Here is a 20,906-nt window from a genome sequence, read left to right as displayed (position 1 = left end):
CTATATTTAAATCAATTTACAAAATTAACTCTGAGTTTTAATGATTTCTCTCCATCTTACATTTGCTCTAATCCCAAGATAACTAATTTATTATTTTATTACTTTTTTGTCATCAAACTCTCACTCTTTACACCTAAACACACACGCACACACACACAGAGCAAATAGTCACACTCATATATCATTGACATTGACCATTTAGGCTGGAATTCCCTTATCTTGCCTCCAAACCTAACTTCTTTGTCTCATATCTGTATTCTATGACTCTGTTCTTACCAGTTAAAAATCACGGGTTATATTGGAGACCAGCTCTCCCCACTTTTCTCTGGCACCTCATTCTCTGTTAATTTTTTTAAGGGCTCCTCTCATAGTTCCTGCCACCACCATCTGCATCTTAAATCCCCCTAACTCCACTGTGTGCATCATTCCTACTGCTGTGCAAGACGACAGTCATACATAATAACAAACAATTCCCTGGTGGCCCAGCAGGAAGAATCCGCCTGTAATGCAGGAGACTCAGGAGATTCGGTTCAATCCCTGGCAGGAAGACCCCCTGGAGGAGGGCATGACAGCACACTCCAGTATTCTAGCCTGGAGAATCCCGTGGACAGAGGAGCCTGGCGGGCCACCGTCCATGGGGTCGCAAAGAGTGGAACAGGGCTCAGTGACTGAACACACACAAGAAGATATAAACAAACCTCCTTTTGATCCCACATTCAGCTCACTGTTGCAAACCATTTTCCCATTAATCATTACAGAAGTAAAGATAGTTGTCCCTATTCTTCTTCTACCATTTCTATCTGTCATTTCTTTCACTGCTTCTTCACCTTCCCGTGGTTCCTATGTCCCAGCTCTCCCAATTTCCTGTTCCACTCTACCTCTGAAATTGCTCGTCTCCACATCACCAATGATCTCCACGTTAACAATTTTATTGGCCACTTTGTCTGCATTTTAGTCATTCTCTTGGCAACACTGCTAGGTGTATACAAACTGCACTCCTTTACTCTGAAACCCCTTACGAGGCTCCCATGACACAAGCGTCTGTTTCCCTCCCATCCTATGTGCTAGTCTTTCTCAGGCTCATTTCCTGAATCTTTTTACTCCTCACCTTTTATTTTTTGGAGGATCCCAGAACCTTTTTCTCTTCTATCTACACATTCTCTCTAAAAGTGATATTCTCCAAGCTCTGGCTTTGAAATTCATCTTTATGCTGATGATACTAAAAATTTCATATTCAGTGTAGCTTTTCCCTTAGGTCAAAAATGTATATATAACCCACTACATAGCATCTCTACTTGAATATTATATAGGTATTTCAATTTAACATGCCTGCAACAGAATTCTTGATCACGCTTAACTAATCCTTCCCCCCATTCCCCCTCACCTGTTTCTTCCTCAGAATTTCCCATTTCAGTAAATTACACCATATTCCATCTAGTGGTTCAGACCTCCCAATCCAGATCATGCTTGATTCCTCTGTGCCTTTGACCCTATAAGCAGTATATTAGTATTCCTGAACAATCTTACTTGCTAAGAATTCTCCAAACATACTTTGACAACAATTGCTTTTCTTCATCTTTACTATCAACACTTTAGTTTATACAGCTCTTACTTTTCACCTTGAGCAATGCAAGAGCTCTTTTCCTGATTTCAGCATCTTCAGCTATCATCCTTTGAGAGCCAATAGGTTTCCTAGAGAGTAGATAGTGATCTTTTTGAAAAAAAAAAAAAAATGTAAATCAGGTTATACTTTTTGAAAAATGTAAATCTAAATCAGGTTATGAACGACTTGCAAGGACTTTCCTCAGGTCCTCCACATTAGCTATCTCTGTATGAAAAATTCTTTCTAGTCACATGAATATTTCCCTCTCATTTAAGGTTCAAATTTTATGTCATTGCCACAGAGAAACTTTCAGTAAAATCTAAATCACTTCCTATCATGTTATTCTGATTTATTTTCTCCATGACACAACTACTGAGACTATTTACAATTTTATATATTTATTTCTTCTGTATTTATTCTAGATGAGGCTCTATTATATAAGTTTTCATGTAAATAAAGAGCTCAGTAAAACTATTGGAACTTCAGAAGCTAATTAGTAAAATTCATTAATAGACTTGATAATGTAATTCAAATTTGTATCTCTCAACTTTTTGTTTCATTATTTCTTTCTGAAGATATTGTCAGGATAGCTCTTTTATCTCAAATAGGATAGGCTTGAACTGACATAGAATGAAAAGAAAAACAACTATGATTCTTAATATCTTTTTTCCCAAAGGACTATTATTTCCTTTTCTTTCTTTCTCACTTGTTCAATATATTGTTATTCTTGTCTACAAACACTAAATTCTCTGTTCATTTTAGGCTGAAAAGTCCTAATGACTTTGGGTAGGGGTGATAAAAAATGTATGCATTTCACATTTTCACTGTAAATAGAACATTACCCAAGAAATACTGGTTTACATTTTTGCTTTCTGAACAAATTTTTAGCAGCAAATGGACCTGAACTGAAATGTATTTCTCAGATGACAAAGCAAATGTTAATGTATAGATTTTGCTATATCTTGTTGAAATGTTCAAGAACCTGTGTCTTTAGAAAGAAAGGGTGATTTAGGGAACGTGTACATTTTTTTTTTTTTTCCTGATCACCACTCTCCGCCTCTTAAAACTCCTTATAGCATTCTTATAAGGTCAGCTGAAGGGACAGCTGGGGGGTCAAAACAAAGAGGGGGAGAAAAAAGCTTTACCTGAAGACTGGTCAAGGATCTCAGAGATCAATAGACAGGGCCTAAAATCACTTATAAGTCTTCTTTCTGTTGTACATCATCTGAGATTACTAGTCATAAGGGAAGGAGCTTACACTTGCTTCTATTATACCCTTTAAACAACTTTCTTACATGATTACTATCACATGATAGTTATTTCTTGACATATCTGACATCCCACTCAACAGTGAATTTCTCAAGGTCAAGGGACTGTAATCTAGAATCTATAATGTACACGTTGAGTGAATTTTAACAAAGTATTAAAGGAAGTGCTTTTACTTCTTACATTGTTACCCTCAGATGTGAGATCTACACTGTGGAGTGTCTGACTTCCTCATCATCAGTATTACCAACTCTGAAGACCTGGTAATCAGGCTGAGTTGTTAGCAAAACTAATGGACTCATATCTATGCCATCAGTTCCCGCCATATTGGGTTTCCCTGGTGGCTCAGACGGTAAAGAATCTGCTTGCAATATGGGAGACCTGAGTTCAGTCCAAACTGTTCCAATATTAATTGATGAATTTCAATAGAGGGAGAAATCATAAATATTTTTCCATATGTATGTAAGTTTTGACATTTTCAAAATTTAAAAAATGAATTACAAAAGAAAGTTGCATGTTAAAAATAATATTTCTGAGTTTTGCTTTATAACTCCACCATGACATCTGTGAAATACACAATTACGATTATCAAATGGAAAAGGAGCACATTAAAGTCAGATTTATGGGGAAAAGAGAGGAGGCTATGGTTATGAGCTTCCGCCACTCAGGCAGCTGTGAAGATATAGTAGGAAGAAGGAACTCATTAATGTAGATGCTGCTTCCCTGGCGGCTCAGAGGTGAAAGCGTCTGCCTGCAATGTGGGAGACCTGGGTTAGATCCCTGGGTTAGAAAGATCCCCTGGAGAAGGAAATGGCAACCCACTCCAGTAATCTTGCCTGGAGAATCCCATGGACAGAGGAGCCTGGCGGGCTACAGTCCACGGGGTTGCAAAGAGTCGGATACGACTGAGCGACGTCAGTTGTTGTGTTGTATATCATGGGAAAGATATAAATATACACTTTATAAAATATTTGAAGTCCAAAATCTATTAGAGGCTCTGCTGCTGGAAAAGAAAGGATAGATACAACAATCAAAAAGAATTTGTTACTATCTCTTGATGTATACATATCATGAAGTGTGTACATATTAACCATAATGACTTTCATTAAGAGACTTTTAGGTGCTAAGTAGAATTATGTTATAATATATAATAAAACACTAGGACAACAAACATATTAAGGATACATACACATATTGACCACAACTAGGTAGTATCTGCAAAGAGAAAATATTTCAAAAGGTAATTGCAGATTTTGGGGGAAGAAGGGGCTGATGGGATTGTGAGAAAGTTTTGGTTTCATTATAATTTTCTACATTTTTCATGCATGAAACAATAAAATTATGAACATATTATAATGAGAATAAAGTCATTTATTGTAAATGGAGAACGGATGCCACCAAATTGAAAACATTACAAATTACTTACCATGACAAATTATGCATGACCTATGAACACAACTAAAATCATTTAAATAAACTTTATTGAGTGGCTGTCATGTGCTAACATAGGAGAAGTAGTAACTATAGACACATGGTTATATTTATTTATATTCAGGGAGTAATATGGGCTTGTGGACACAGTTCAGTAGGGAATAACATAAAATATTATTTACCTATTATCTGCTATTTTATAACTATATTCTCCAATAAATACTAATGCTTTCAAATACTCAAAAGTCAGATGAAATATATTAAAATATCTTCAGTACTGCTGAATGCTATGGTTGAGTTAGCAGTCATTAAAGGGTTGTAGTCAGAAATTCTATATCCTCAGTTGTCAGGGTCACCTTCAGGCCACACACACCTGCCATCTTTCTTTGTAGAGGGGTAACTTAAGAAGAATGTTTTCATGAGAAATTGAGGAGAGTTCCCTGTATTTAACCAAAGGTACTTCATTTATTCTTCATTCTCATTGGGCAGGCAGAAATGGAGGGCTTTAGCTTTCATGTCAGCCTCTACTGATAATGTTTCTAAGTGGTCTGGCCTGCCCTGGGGAAGTGGAGGTGTGAGTGGAGGGAGTAAACTGAAGGATGTTCTCCAGCGTGCATGATTTGTAGCACGTTTAACCAGTTTCTCTCATCATCTGAGGTCTTAAATCAAGCGTGTAGAAAGGAATATTTCCTCTAATTTCTGGATTAGCTTTGGGTTAAAGGGTCTGGACTTTGCTGACCTTTGTCTCTTACTCCACTCTTTTTTCCATGTCAAAAATGTAGCCTGAAGTATTGAGGATATCAGATTTGTGGAATGAAGGTATTAGCTTGGAATATAGGTGTTATTAACCATATATAGCCAACAACAAGCCAATAAGAACTAGTGAAAATATTGGCTATGGCTATTAACATTTTTTGGCCTGAAACAATAGCTTAATATTTATGCATTTCAGATTCATTACACTACATATTCATAATTTGCTTTACAAAGGAAAATATATGCATAAAGTCCAAAAAAAGAGAATATAGTACCTATTATTCTGCTGCCCAAGTCTTTAAGAGATTTTGATTAATAAGTTTTCTATATATACCCATATATGCATACATAAATCTAAAATTCTAATGAAATTTTTATTTGTTATATGTATTGTTTAATAAATTATCTTTTTAATGTAACTACATATTATGTTACTATCAATTTGTAAAAGGTTTTTTGTTGGCATAGAATTCTGTTGTATACATGAATAGTCATTTGTTTAATTAAATGTCTTTTTGAGGGGTCATTTATATCATTTATTTTTCCTGTACCTTTATTATTTTTTCCAATAACATTAAAAGTTAGATTATAGGACTTCCTTGGTGGTGCAGTTGTTAAGACCACATTTCCACTCTAGGGCATGCAGTCTTGATCCCTGACTGAGGAACTAAGATCCTGCATCCCTCACAGCACATCAAAAAAAAAAAAAAAAATGTTGGATTACAAATGAATATTTTAAGTTCAAAGTTCCTACCAGAAAATCTGAGTAACATATGACTCCACCTGGCTGTGTGATGGTGTCTAGGCCTTCCTCACTTTACTGCCGTGTGCTTCCCTGGAGGCTCAGATGGTAAAGAATCTGCCTGCAATGCAGGAGACCTGGGTTTGATCCCTGGGTTGGGAAGATCCCTGGAGGACGGCATGGCAGCCCACTCCAGTGCTCTTGCCTGGAGAATCCCATGGACAGAGGAGCCTGGAGGGCTACAGTCCGTGGGGTCACAGAGTCAGTCACGGCTGAGCGGCTAAGCAGAGCACGTGAGCTGCATATACATTCTCTTGATAAGACAGGATCTTTAGGAGTTTTAAATATCTTTGCCAAATGGATCAAGTAGCATATCACTTTAATTTGTAGGAATATTTTTATTAAAGAGGCACTAAGCATTCTTTCTAATATTTAATGGCTATTTGTTTTTCTTCCTCTGGGAATTATCTATGCATATGAATTCACTGTGCATTGCTAAAAGCTTAATCAGCCAAAGACCACCTGGCACAAATGTGAAGTCTGGTAGAATCAGATGTATTGACTTGATGCAGCAAAGGAGGGCGCTGCAGAGGAGCTCCGAAAAGCCACACGAGAGAGTCAGAAGACATCTTCTGAAAGCTTTAATTACTGTTGAGTAATTCTGAGAAGTGTCTAAGAGAAGAGGGCAATAATTCTGGATCAACTGCTGGTTTTAGAATTAAGAGAATGAGGATTCGTCAGGAATCTGGTGCTCTTATGAGGTGATAGCATTTTAGCAATTAGATGTTCTCAGTAATAGATGAGAGAAAAACAACAACAAAAAAACTTCTGGAAGCATCACTGGTAAACAAGCAAAAGTGATACAAAGATGTTTTTGGCATTTGACTTCACAGCCTTGGGGAAATAATTTTTCTGTTAATTCTGGGACTAGATTTGTCTCTGGCCAACCTCCTACCCAGCCTGGTTAATGGCAGAACTGCCTTTTACTTTTTCAGTCTCAGCTAGCATTCACTCTTGCAGCCCCAGACAGGTTTTCACACTTTCGGAATAGAGCTTTCCAAGCTTTAGGTCGCATGCAGTGTTGGTTACTGCTGCAGAATTACGCATCCTTGAATTGGAGGCTTGGCATGTCTCCTTGGTGGCAGCGTAACTTTGTACAAGATATTTAACCACTTCCATTCAGTCTTCCTATCAGTAAAAAGGAGGTACTGCTGCTGCTACTACAATCTACCTTGTAGCTTTATTGGGAAAATTAAATATGATTATTTTTATAAAGCCCTTATCAAAATGTCTGGCATGATACAGTTGCTCAGAAAGCAGCAGCAACTAAAAGGGAATGTTTAGTATGAGTTTTCATGAACGAATTTATGGAAACAAAGAATAAAGAGAGCATGACTATTATAACTGTGTATGTGTCTATAAAAGAGAATTGGAGGATATTGGACTGTGTGAAAGTTGCTGATGAGTATCTTATGAATCGGCAATTTGGTTTTTGTTAAATGACTCCAGATATTTGCAGAGGAAAGAGAAACACAATTTGTAGATTTAGATGATACTAAAGGCAGAACTCTCTTATTAGCCTAACATAGGAAAGCTGAAGAGATCCGAGAGAAAGAGACCCAGGTATTGCAATCTAGGGAGCTGTGGTTCCTACTAAAGGAACCAGAACACACCCATTTCCACAATGTTCTCTGGAAAAAGAATGAGAGTCTATCTTCATGGCTCTGGATATAACTTAATGAACTCGAAGAGCACTTATACAATAAATAGAAATGTTTCAGAGATCAGCTTAACAAATTGAGAGACAGAGGTGTACAAGAAATCAACACATCAAGGGGATGTGTGTTAAAATGATAAATCACCAGACTAGAAATGAAAAACACCTTAGAAGAGGAGGAACATCAATCCATCCTGAAAGGGAGGGCAAGCAAGAGTCTAAGTAGCCGTGGGCTTGGAGCAAAAGCAATGAAAGGCAGATGGGTTAGAATCAAGGGTGGTGCAATAGTTGGTGTAAAGCAAGGATGCACTCTGCCTGCTTCACAGGCACCAGCAGGGCAGTCTGCTTTAGGTATACAGTGGTCTGGGGTGGTGAGAAATGTTTTACGCTATACAAGGAAAAAAAATATGAAGTCCAGCCAATAAGAAAACTGAAAGGCCACCAAGCATGTTCTGGAAAACACCCTTTGTTACACAACCAGCTCTTCTGGTGACCTCTTCAACACATGCTCTTGCGGAGACAGTGGAAATCACTGGAGGCTTAAACACTGGAAATCACTGGGGAAACCAAGTTGATGAATGCAACAAGCAATCTGCTATCACCATGCAGCCAGAGGAACATACATAGTCTTGTCGCCAACTGAATAAGTAAAATTTAGATGCATTTGCTGCTTTTTGCAGTAACTGGACAAGTCACAGAAAAAAAAAAAATACTCACATAAAAACTATGCCATTAATGTGTGCTATCTGGTCAACTTCACCCTAGACCGGCTTATTCAAAAAGTACTATTTTAAAAACTGAATAGGTCAACCTTTCTCAATAATGAGTCATTGAACCAAATTTAGCTAAGTCCAGGCCACTGAACACCTGCTCTCATAATGTTTCTCCTATATGATTGTAGGGAAAGGCCGTGTTCTTGTTTCTAAGTTCAACTTCAATATTTTTGCTTCATTTGACTGTTTTTGTAAAGCTAAGAATATTTTTAATAGAAAAGAACTACTCTACCGTAAACACATTAGTAGAAGAGACAATAGAGTTTCAGAATCAGTTTCACAAAGATGTGAAACTTCCCTTTTGTCATAACAAATTGTAACAATATCATACTATTTTGGTATTCCTTCTTTGTTCCATCTGAATTTTCAGATACTAACATGAGTTATTTGCTCTGAGCAGCTATGTAATAGTTGTTCCAAGCCAAGTTAGAAATTTCTGAACATTTTCATCAATCTATTTTCAATGTATTTGCAGAGCATAACTGGGCAACAGTTCCTTGGAGATAAATATATATATGGGCTTCCTGGGTGTCTCAGTGGTAAATAATCTACCTGCCAGTACAGGAAAGCATGTTTGATCCCTGGGTCATTAAGATCCCTCGGAGAAGGAAATGGCAACCCACTCCAGTATTCTTGCCTGGAGAATCCCATGGACAGAGGAGCCTGGCAGGCTATATGGTCCATGGGGTCACGAAAGATCAGACACAACTTAGAAACTAAACACCATCACCACCAATACATAAATAGACAGATAGATAGATAGAGGAAACTTCTATTTGTGTATTGGTGGTGGTGTTGTTTAGATTCCAAGTATTTTCTTCAAGGGAAATACACACACACACACACACACACACACACGTGCATGTTTGGCATGCACATATACAAAAAGTTTAGAATAAACTTGAAAGTAATGCCCCAAATTCTCCAAGCCAGGCTTCACCAGAATCTGAACCATGAACTTCCAGATCTTCAAGCTGGATTTAGAAAAGGCAGAGGAACCAGAGATCAAATTGCCAACATCCATTGGATCATGGAAAAAGCAAAAACATCTACTTCAGCTTTATTGACTATGCCAAACTCTTTGTGTGGATCACAACAAACTGTGGAAAATCCTTCAAGAGATGGAAATACCAGACCACCTGATCCACTTTCTGAGAAAGAAATCTGTATGCAGGTCAAGAAGCAATAGTTAAAACTGGACATAGAAAAACAGACTGGTTCCAAATCGGGAAAGGATTATGTCAAGGCTGTGTATTGTCACTCTGCTTATTTAACTTATATGCAGAGTACATCATGAGAAACACTGGGCTGGATGAAGCACAAGCTGGAATCAAGATTGCTGGGAGAAATATCAATAACCTCAGATATGCAGATGACACCACCCTTATGGCAGAAAGCGAAGAAGAACTAAAGAGCCTCTTCATGAAAGTGAAAGAGGAGGGTGAAAAAGTTGGTTAAAAGATCAACATTCAGAAAACGAAGATCATGGCATCTTGTCCCATTACTTTGTGACAAATAGATGGGGAAACAGTGGAAACAGTGGCTGACTTTATTTTTCTGGGCTCCAAAATCACTGCAGATGATGATTGCAGCCATGAAATTAAAAGGCGCTTACTCCTTGGAAGGAAAGTTATGACTAACCTAAACAGCATATTAAAAAGCAGAGACATTACTTTGTTAACAAAGGTCCGTCTGGTCAAAGCTATGGTTTTTCCAGTAGTCATTATGGATGTGAGAGTTGGACTATAAAGAAAGCTGAGAACCGATGAATTGATGCTTTTGAATTGTGGTGTTGGAGAAGACTCTTGTGAGTCCCTTAGACACCAAGGAGATCCAACCAGTCCATCCTAAAGGAATTCAGTCTTGAATATTCATTGGAAGGACTGATGCTGAAGCTGAAACTCCAATACTTTGGCCACCTCATGCGAAGAGCTGACTCATTGGAAAAGACCCTGATGCTGGGAGGGATTGGGGGCAGGAGGAGAAGGGGATGACAGAGGATGAGATGGTTGGATGGCATCACTGACTCAATAGACAAGAGTTTGAGTAGAGTCTGGGAGTTGGTGATGGACAGGGAGGCCTGATGTACTGCAGTCCATGGGATTGCAAAGAGTCGGACATGACTGAGTGACTGAACTGAACTGAACTGAAACTTGAAAGAAATTAAATTCTTTAATTTAAGATGACTTTAGCTGGCAGAATTCAAAGTCAAGCCAATTAAAATTACATTAGAAAATTTCCTGATTTTGGAAAAATCATTTATTTCATTTCTGTCATTTTATTCCAGTAAAGTTATATTTAACCTTCCAAAGTGATTTGATAGATTCTTGCATCTTATTGTCACCTACGCAGTTACAACTTTCTACAAATTATTGTATTTATAAAGTAAAATCACAAATATTTATTTAAATGTGAGATGTCTGACTTAATTTTGCAAGCTTTGTAATTTAACAAGCAAAATAAAATATTCAAAACACTGCTCTCTTCAGAAAATATTAAAAAGATGTGAAAAAAATTTTTTTTTAGATTTGGGATAAAATTAAGTCATTTCTATGTCTTGAGACAAAAGAGGTGGAATCAAAACAAAATTAAAATGTAACATGTAAAAATGTAAGCATGTTTTTAGTTTGCTGACTCTAATAATCCCGCACATCAATGGCTTACATGCACGTTATACATGAACATTTTTCCTTATTTCCTTTATAAGTAGTTAATAAAAATAGATTGCTTCATGGATACTTAGCAGGTTCATGTTATAATAATTGCCATTTCATTTTGTTTGTATTCAATAAAATTAGTAAAAATTAATGGATCAGGGCAAAATTATAAGAAGGCAGTTGACAACTTAGAATTAAGACAAGACTTTTATGTGAAAAGTTAATGAAGAACTATTTTAATATAAAATATAACTGTAAGCAGGAGAAAAGAATGAAAATCTAGTTTGTGGCCAATTTTTTTTAATCCTTCCTTGTCAAATATAAATTCAAATATAAGTCTTGCATACTCTGAGACCATATTACTTTTGTATCTTCAACATTTGCATTACATCATTCCTTGAGCCTACAAGTGATCATTCACATTTCCTAGAGTGCATTGAGAATACATATTGATAACAAGGAGTTAATCCATACAGGAAGAAACTAAGAAGCCAATGATTAACTAATTTGCTCAATATGTTCTAGCAAGTGTTGAAAACGGAATCCGAGCTCAGTTTCTCCAACTCAAGGTTTTCCTCCCAGTGGAAGGTTCCTAACACGTAGCACATGGATCTCTGTTTAGTAATTTAAAAATTGCAGAAACCAAACTCCGATGGCTCAGTGGGTAAAGAATCCACGTGCAATGAAGGAGATGCAGGAGATGTGGGTTCATTCCCTGGGTCAAGATGATCCCCTGGCAAAGGAAATAGCAACCTACTCCAGTATTCTTGCCTGGAAAATCCTCATGGACAGAGGAGCCTGGAGGGCTACAGTCCACGGGTTTGGAAAGAATCAGTCACGACAGAGCAACTAAGCATGCAAGCATACATGCAATACATTTTAGAGATTAACTGAGTTGGCCATGGCTTTGGGTTCTCTGGATTTGAACCTTACCTTTTCCAGTCAATAGCTGCACAGTCTTAAGACTTTACACTTCCTATGACTCAAAAGAAGAAAGAAGATAATAAACCCCCCCCCAAAAAAAGATAATAAAACCCTCAGAATATTTTATATATAGGGACTAAGTATGATAATCATACTACAGTGATTAGAAGCCCGGGCTTATGGATGGGAACCGCTACATTACACCTGCTATATCTTAATAGAATTCTTTAACTTTGTATTTTCACAGCAGGTGAAAAATATTTCTTTTTGTTGTTGTTGCTATAACAAGAAATGCTTTTCTGATTAAAATTTATTCATTGGCACTTTGCCCTGACTAGTCTCCCGATAGAGGATATTCTCATATTTGTCAGAGTTAATTTTACCCAACATGGTTTCTTCTCCCAAGGTATCATGAAACTTTTTTTCACAGTGCATGATCTTACTTTGTGCAGTTTACATCAGGCGTGGAAGCAGGGACTGTCTTCTATCTTTGAAAGTGAAAGTGAAGTCGCTCAGTCACGTCCGACTCTTTGCGACCCCGTGGACTGTAGCCTGCACCAGGCTTCTCCGTCCATGGGCTTTTCCAGGCAAGAGTACTGGAGTGGATTGCCATTTCCTTCTCCAGGGGATCTTCCTGACTCAGGGACAGAACCCAGGTCTTCTGCCTTACAGGCAGATGCTTTACCCTCTGAGCCACCAGGGAAGCTACTCCATCTTTGAGTAGAAATTAAAAAAAAAAAAAATCATTATGGTATGTATACTGACTGCTAGAAAGCTTCCTGTTAACTAGTAATGCCTTGGGTTATATTTCTTTGCAAAAGTTGAATATCTGTTCAAGTTTATACTGATCCTAAGGATGACTTTTTTTCAGATACTGAGCTCCATTTAGTTAAAGCATGATAGGTTCTACTTTCTCTTCAATCTCTCTGCGTAACTCTCGTTTTATTTGAAATCGCTTGTGTGCATCATTAAAGAAACACATTTATATTTCTCTTAAAAATAACAGCTCCAGAAGGAAAAGAACTATCTTGAGTTTTCAGCATTTCCCCATTTAAAGAAGAAATGATTCTTTTGCAATGACTGCTATAAACTATTCAGACTACTGAAGCTTAGAAAGCATGTAAGTACTGATAAGTATTTATGAATGGAATAGTGAATCATATTCCAACTGAATTCACCCTAGCCTTAACTACAAGAGACTTGCTTGCCTAATGTATTTGTGCTATAAGAATGTTTTTATTACATTCAGTTTTGCTTGCATACCTTGAACATACATGAAACAATGATTCTAAGATACAGCTCTGAAATATAAAATACAAAGAGCCTTATTAGTACACCTAGGAGACTGGAAGAAGCACATGATTCAGAAATTAGTTATGAGGATTATCCATCATTATCACCAACATTTAGAGAGCAGCCTTTTCTATAATGCTATAATATACATATTCTAATAAATGACAGTTTAAAATAAGCCCCTCTTAAATAATTTTTGAAACAGTAATGAACACTATGATTCAATAAACATCATGAAAGCAAAAAAATATTGTTTCACTGTTCATTTAATATGTTTGCATTTAATTTTTCAGTATAACTGGAAATAGTACACGTAAGTGAATTAAAATACTGTGTTCACACATTTTCTTCCTTAAATGATTTTTAAATTGTGCCATTTAATCTTGTTACTTATTTTATTATTTTATTTTGCTACTTATTTTAGATTTTGTTGCTAGAAAATATGGTATAGTATAGTACAGGAGAAAAAAATCAGTATTTGTACAACTGAAGGAGTTGGGGAGACTTACCTTCTGTTCTTACTTCCACCACAGTCATAAATGCAGCGAGGGAACTCAACTTCCTCAAGACTTGTATTTCTTGTTTGAAAGTGAGAAGTCTGGACCAGATATTCTCTGAAAATAGTTTGCATTAACAGTATGAATTTAAACCACCGTCAAATTTTTACTCAACAATGATTGAAATGAAAGGAATCTTTCCTCATATCAGACATAGCTACTTGAAGTTGATTTGGTTATGATTCAACATTTTAACAAATAATATGTCCCCCATTGAACTTCTGGATGTAATATGACTATATCATAAAAAATACCTAGATTAGAATAAAACTAGGCTAGCTCTTGCCTGGTGAAGACTGAGTAGCCAGTGGGATTGTTACAGCAGAATGATGCCTGGGAATAATATGTGGCCAAACGGCTTAACTGTAGGGCTCTAAGTGAATGATAAGATGAAACTACTCACGCCTGCCAGTAGGAGTTAGATTTGGGAAGATCAGTGAGGACAGGGTTGGGTGGGGGTCTTATCCAAATATTCCAGTTCCTTTTGGGCATTTTTGTCACCTAAAGAAGACTTTCTGAAGAAGGGAATGGCTACCCACTCCAGTACTCTTGCCTAGGAGGAGTCTGGTGGGCTACAGTCCACGGGGTCCCAAAGAATCAGACAAGACTGAGTGACTAGCATGTTCTCTTTTTTCACTTTTTCACAAACCGTAGATGAAACAAGTAGTATCTAGGGCCCATCAATGACCTTGATAAGAGGTCTTCAGAAAGTTCAGATTGTTAGGTAGAGCAGATAGTGGAAAACAATGATAGTAAACAGAATTTTATGTGAGCTGTGAAGGAAAGATTTAAATGGTTGAAGAAATGGAGCAGTATTCTACTGGGGACAATACTGCACATGCAAGTAAGTTGGTTCAAATGAACTGGGAATGTGAGGCATGTGGGATGATACATAGGAAAAAGGTCCGAATGGTGAGAAACATCAGCATTTCAGGAACATGGTTGTTTTGTTGTCCTCCGCTTCTCTCTTAAACATGGTATCAAGCAAAGAGTTCATCACAAAGAGGTCACTTTCAAATAAACTATGGCTCAGGTAAACCATAACATTTTTTAAAGAGTTGCATGGATATAATTCAGCACTGAGTGGTTATTTCTCTAATTACTCTCTTTGTTGCACTGGTCAAAATACAGAGGAATTTCAAAGCTCTAACACATGGCTTTCTGATTCTTGAAAAATCTTTTAAAATTACCCTGAGAAGAAGGAAAAGATAAATTTTATGTAAACTAATATATTTACATTTCTGATTTGTCTTATTAAACTCCACAAATCATCAGAATTAGGTAAAATTTGATGGAAATTTTAGGCAAATACTGTATTTTTTACAATGTTACTGAGCTTTTAAATCATGTTTAAAGTTTATTATATCCAAGTATCCCAACAGCCAGCCTTACAATTGTTTTACTACTTGGTCTTGACAGTTATTTTACTTTAATTTTAACCTAAAGGAAATTAACCCTGAATATTCATTGGAAGGACTGATGGTAAAGCTCCAATACTTTGGTCAGTGAAGAGCTGACTCATTGGAAAAGACCCTGATGCTGGGGAAGATTGAAGGCAGGAGGAGAAGGGGTCAAAAGATGGTTGGATGGCATCACTGATTCAATGGATATGAATTTGAGCAAACTCTGGGAGATGGCGAAGAACAGGGAAGCCTGATGTACTGCAGCCCACGGGGTCATAAAGAGTTGGACACAACTGAGCGACTGAACCACAACAATTTTAATTAAGGAGTAATTCATGTTACTGTTAAATACTACTTTTTAAAATTTTTGAATAGGTAAAATATTTATGAAGCTAAAATCATATATATATATATATATACATGTGTGTGTGTGTGCATATGTGTGTGTTTACTAAAAAAATTATTTTTTTCCACTCCCTTTCACCGTCCTCCAAGTTCCCATTTCATACTGCCACCGCCAACAAATAAACACTGTTGTTCCATTTTTCTATCCTTCTGCATATTTTATATACGTATGAGAAAGTAGTGGTACATACTTTTCCCACTCCAAACCTATGTTGTGATGATGTTTTCATACCATTATCTAAGGGTTTCTTTAGCCTTCATACATTATTTTAACCTTGAAAATATTATTTCTTGTTTCAAACCACTCTTGGAGAAATTTTCAAGGGCCGAAATTTCAAAAGACAGCCATAACCATCATGTGGGGGTTGTTATCTTATTGTAATTAAATAAATACTTATTAAAATTTGATTACCACTTTCAATTTTGTTTGAAATCTTTACACGTGATTCAATAATAAGTCACCTAATATTCAAGTTTGTCTAAACCAGAAGTTAAAGCTTGTTCATGAAGTCTATCAAGCTATTAAAGACTGGATCATCTCAGAAGTTAAGACATCATTTAACTAGAACTTAATGAAGCCTCTAAATGAACTATTGTTCAAAGTCAGACTTTCAGACACGCTGTGCAAGTTTGGGCCACTCAGGATTTCCTTGTCAGGGTGTTCTAAGGTGGCTTTGAAACTGGTGGTCCATTAACATTGGAAAGAAGTAGCAGAAACTCTTGAATTCCAAATCATCTCTCTACTCTGAGGCAAAAATCACTTCATAAGGAATATTCTAAGTTCACATCTCTCTCCTTCCACAGACTTGAGAGAAAAGTGTATTTCTATTCCAAATATAACTTGACCGGATCCTCACTTTTTCATCCCTATGTTTATGATTCCCTCTAACCAGTTCATGTATGGGCCTTCTTAGCGGCTGTTTCTGAATGATCTACAGACAAAGCACTAGCCCCAGGTATGTGTGGCCCTGGTCGCCTCTCGTCTACACTGAGGGAACCACCGCGCCCCAACCCCAGGCGCCGCTTCAGGCTCACACTTTGCGCTTACAGAACTTCACCTGAGTGCTCCTCCACTGCGGCCTGCGGGTTTGATCCTGCTTTCTAAATAGGACTGGGACAAATTCCATGGTAATAAAAATAATGATACCAGCTACTATACAGGATGGATCCAAATTCTCCCTGGGATCTAAAGAGATCTCATGGATCTGATCTTCCTACTCAATACTGGAGTGGGTAGCCTTTCCCTTCTCCAGGGGATTTTCCCCACCCAGGGATCAAACCCATTTCTCTCGCATTGGCAGGGGGATTCTTTACCCCTGGGTTACCAGGAGGGCCCACATGAAGACAAGTAATGATCCAAACTTGCAGAGCTGCCATCATTGCCACTGTGAGTATTACTGTCATTTTGCCAGAAAGTCAGCTTTGGAAACAGGATAAACCACCCAGGGTTCATGTCCCCAGAAGTCCCTGCTTCACTTGTCCCCAAGTCATGCATTCTCTGTCAGCCTTTGCCAGATACAGGCCAGGGAGAAAAGCTGGAAGGTTCCCTGTGCTCCGACCTGTTCAATAAACGATATTAGCCTGCATTTTAATTTGAATTGTGCCTTCCAGCTTTAGGGTCAGAATTAGCTGCCAAATTTTTCTTCTTCTTCTACACTCTAGAGTGGTTTATGTGGCATAGAAATGATCTGTTCTCTTCTTGATCTATTCCTTTATTGCCTTAAAATTATCCTAGTCCTGGTATATTTTAGGAGTGCTTTTTTAATCTTAAAATTTTCTTATGGTTTTTGATATTTTAAGGTTTTCAACCTAATTTTGAGTCAGTTTTTCCCCTTGGAAATCATCTGTGATCTAGATTTTTAGATTTCTTGGAACAAAGTTATGCTTCATCTTATCATAATAAAAAAATCTTGTGTATATGCAAAAAAAAAAAAAAGAAATAGTCCCTAAATAACAAAAAGTAATTTGGACAATTAAGATATATCCTTTCACACAGAAATAGGGAAATGAAAATTAATTTAAAGAGTACAAAGAGGAAAAAGACAAAACAGATATTTTATATAGCAAAATGACAATTTTATAAGATAAAACAAGCATAGCTATAAGTAATATACTATGGTATAAAATAATTCTGCCATAAAAGTCTGTAGGTTTATACAGTAAGAATGGTTTTGCTTCTGACTTGATTTCTACTTGGACAAAAATTATCTAATCTCTCTGTTCTCAGTAAAGTAAAAGGGGAAGAGTTAGGCTAGTTTAACTTCAAGATCACTTTAAAAAATATAATTATAATTATTATTTTAAGTGATATTTTCAGGTAACAGTGATTTGAAAATTGATGAATAATTGCAACTGCATTTTACTTTAGGGTAAACTATACAGAAAAAAAAATCTGTAATCATGAGAACGTCTACAGTTTACAAACAATAATGACAAATCCCATTTATGAAGTTTCTTTTGTACCAGGAGTTGTTAAAACTTTGCTTGTATGGTCTCATTTAATGCTCCTTATAACCTGTATTAGCGTGCTAGAGCTCCGTAACAGAGACTGAGTGGCTTAAGCAGCAGAAATGTATCACAGTTCTGAGACTGGAAGTCCAAGATTAAGGCGTTGGCGTGAGTGGTTCCTTCTGGAAGTCCTGAGGGAAGGGTCTGTTTCAAGATTCTGTCTGTAACCTGTAGATTACTGCCTTCCCCCTGTATCTCTTCCCACTGAATCCTCTCTGTATGTGTGTTAAAACTTCCTCTTACGAAAACACCAGTCACGTTGTAGTAGGGCCAACCTTACTCATCTTATTTTCCTTACCTCTGTAAAAACTCTGAATAGCCTAAACTAGCAGGAGTTCGGATTTCAGCCCAAAACAAATCTTATGAAGTTCTTACTAGTATTTTCCCTATTAGAAAAATAAACTAAAAAATGAAATAATCTTCCCTCTTTGAAAAATAAAATTAAAAATGAGATGATTTATCTTGGATCACATGGCCAATAAAAAGATTTGAACCCAAGTCTATTTCTCTTGTAGTCCCTACTCTTATTAGCTATTCTAACTTTCAGACAATTACAATTATCAGGAATTGAAAGCCTCACTGCCTATGACTATAGTCAAAGAAGCAAGCTATTTCAAAACAGCTTTCTATGGAACTCAGATACATGTTAATTATCAGAGGAAAAGGGAAAACAGAGCACAATGCATGGTAACGTTCAAGAGATGGATGTTTGGCCTTAGACTATATAATTACTTGTAAAATATGTTTAACTTTTTTCCCAATGATAAAAATAATGCATATCTATTGTAGTATTTGGATATTAAAATATACAAAAAAGAAAAGTTATAATCACATACAATCCCGTCTTTTAGGGCTAAATATTATTAACAATTTTCTTTCTAGAATTTTAAGTTAATACATACTGATACATTATATATAGCTTTAAACCTTGTTTTTTCACTAAAAGTAGTTATACAATCCTTCTTCCATTTACCATTCTTTGGCATCATGATATATTCCTATAAATTCACATATTGAAATAATTTCTAACCTATAAAAAGGCCATAAAAATACTACAAAGCACTCTCATTATTCACTGGATTTCCCAATCGTTAATATTCAACAATATTTGTCTTATTCTTGCTTTCCTGTGTGTGCTTCCTAAGAACAAGGAAATTGAATTGCTTATCCATAGTACAATTATGAAATTTAAGAAACTAATATTGATACAGTTGTTATATAATACACAGATCATATTCAAATTTTGCACATTGCCCCAATAATGTCATTTATATCAAAAATTGTAGTAGAAATTCCAGAAGAAACTCTGCTCTGGGATTTCATCCAGGTTCATATATTCTATTCAGTTCTCCCTAGCCTTTAATCCTTTAAACTTGAACTGCATTTTAGTCCATCTTTGTCTTTCACGACCTTGACATTTTAGAGTACAAGCCAGTTATCTTGTGGAATGCAACCCTCAGATTGGATTTTATTATAAGAAATTCTTACAACTCAATAACAAAATACAGAAATGAACAAAAAATTAAAACACTGAGATACCACTACACACATATTAGAAATGCCAAAATCCAGAATGCTGATAACCCCAAATTTTGGAAAGGATGTGGAGCAATAGGAACTCCCATTCCTTATTGGTGGGTATGCAAAAATGGCACAGCAACTTTTCAAGAGCATTTCGCAGTTTCTTATTGAACTAAACTTGTGCTCGCTTCGGCAGCACATATACTAAAATTGGAACGATACAGAGAAGATTAGCATGGCCCCTGGGCAAGGATGACACACAAATTCGTGAAGTGTTCCATGTTTTTTAAAAAATATAAAATAAACTAAACTTAATCTTATTATAGATCCAGAAAGTATGCTTTTTGATATTTAAAACCAAAGGAATTGAAAACTATGACTACACAAAAAGATGCATATAGATAAGTTTATAGCAGTTTTATTCATAACTGCTAAAATTTGGAAGCAACCAAAATGTCTTTTAGTAAGTCAATGCATAAGTGGTATATCCAGACAATGGAATACTACTCAATGCTAAAAAATGAGCTATCATGCCATAATAAGATATGGAAGAAACTTAAGTGAACATTATTAAGTTAAAGAAGCCAACGTTAAAAGGTCACATACGGCATTACTCCATTTATATGGAGATCTGGAAAAGACGAAACTGTACAGACAGTAGAAAGATGAGTGGCTGCCTGGGGTGAGAGTGGGGGAGCAATGAATAGGCAGAAGAGACTATTTTCAGGGCAGTGAATATTACAATAATGGATGGATGTAATTACACATTTATCCAAACCCATAGCCTGTACAAAAGCAGGAGTGAACCCTAAGGTAAACTATGGGCTTTGGATAATTATGATGTGTCTATGGAGGTTCTTCCTTTGTAAAAATGTCCCATCCTGGTGGTGATGCTGTGCTCTATGGTTACATACATGTGGGGGTGCGGTATAGGGGAAATTTCTGTTTCTTCATCTTGATTTTATTGTAAATCTAAAACTGTTCTAAAAATACAGTTTAATTTTTTTTTAATTCAGAGCTCAACCTTTCTTTTTTAAAAAGTGGGCAAAAGACCTCAATAGATATTTCTTTAAAGAAGACATACAAATGGCCAACAGGTATATGAAAAGGTACTGAATATAACTAATCATCAGGAAATGCAAACCAAGATCACAAAGAGATATCACCTCACATCTATTTGAATAGCTGTTATATGTATGTGTGTGCATGTGTCTGTGTGTGCATGTGTATTAGATAAGTTGTGCAGAAACCTGAACCCCTGCACACTGTTGATCGGAGTGTAAATTTTAGCTGATATAGAAAACAGTGGAGGTTACTCAAAAAATTAAAAATAGAAATACTGCATGATCC

General features: G+C 36.5%; 1 non-coding gene across 1 annotated transcript; it reads left to right on the top strand.

Annotated features, from left to right (window-relative positions):
* Positions 1-19,736: 19,736 nt before the first annotated feature.
* On the top strand, positions 19,737-19,843 carry LOC122687637. The gene has a single exon (XR_006339202.1). It is a non-coding gene; the product is annotated as a U6 spliceosomal RNA (small nuclear RNA).
* Positions 19,844-20,906: the final 1,063 nt, after the last annotated feature.

The sequence above is a fragment of the Cervus elaphus genome, chromosome 31 (genome assembly GCF_910594005.1).
Source record: "Cervus elaphus chromosome 31, mCerEla1.1, whole genome shotgun sequence".
In the NCBI taxonomy this organism is placed as follows: Eukaryota; Metazoa; Chordata; class Mammalia; order Artiodactyla; family Cervidae; genus Cervus; species Cervus elaphus.
This window is presented reverse-complemented; position numbering and strand designations above follow the sequence as displayed.